General features: G+C 25.4%; 1 non-coding gene across 1 annotated transcript; it reads left to right on the plus strand.

The window, feature by feature from the left end:
* TRNAE-UUC lies at positions 1–74 on the plus strand. The gene has a single exon. It is a non-coding gene; the product is annotated as a tRNA-Glu (tRNA).
* The last annotated feature ends 675 nt before the right edge of the window (positions 75–749 follow it).

Here is a 749-nt window from a genome sequence, read left to right on the forward strand (position 1 = left end):
TCCATTGTCGTCTAGTCCGGTTAGGATATCTGGCTTTCACCCAGGCGACCCGGGTTCAAATCCCGGCAATGGAAATTCTTCTGTTTTGCTTCTTTTCTAATTAATTTTAAAAATATAAACGAAATTACTATTGAAGTAATAGATTTATTCAAAAATAATGTCTAACTTTGATATACCTTCAAAAGGGCTTAAATTGAAATTTTCTACCAAAAACACTATTTAGATAATAAATTTATTCAAAATAATATCTAAATTTTATATACCTTAAAAGAAAGGCTTAAATTGAAATTTTCTATTGGATGTCAATTAAGAAGTATTCTATTTTTTATAATTAAAATTTTAGAACTCATTATCAACACTCAATAGAGGTAGTTGCCCAAAATTTATTGAGGTCATTTAAAAAAATTAAGTATTTTTCAAATTGTGTGTTTATAAACAAAATATCAATGATTAGATTTGGCGTATATTGAATTTATTTTTTGATTAGGATTTTTTTTTTCAATTTATAAATAACCTTTATGTTTACATAACCATTAATAAGTGTATACTATAGATAACATTTTTTTTATTTATAGAGAATTTATCATTACCAAAGTTTTCCGCTCATTAACAATTGATGTCGGATGCTCGAATTCTTGATAGCTTGGTCTCTACTTTTATCCAAATCTTGATTAAGGATTTATTTGAGATTGTTGCAACTTTTTATAAAGGTTATTATAAAACTGTTACGGATAAAGCAACTTTTTTGA

The sequence above is a fragment of the Dendrobium catenatum genome, unplaced genomic scaffold (assembly GCF_001605985.2).
Source record: "Dendrobium catenatum unplaced genomic scaffold, ASM160598v2 fragScaff_scaffold_1013, whole genome shotgun sequence".
NCBI classification, from domain to species: Eukaryota; Viridiplantae; Streptophyta; class Magnoliopsida; order Asparagales; family Orchidaceae; genus Dendrobium; species Dendrobium catenatum.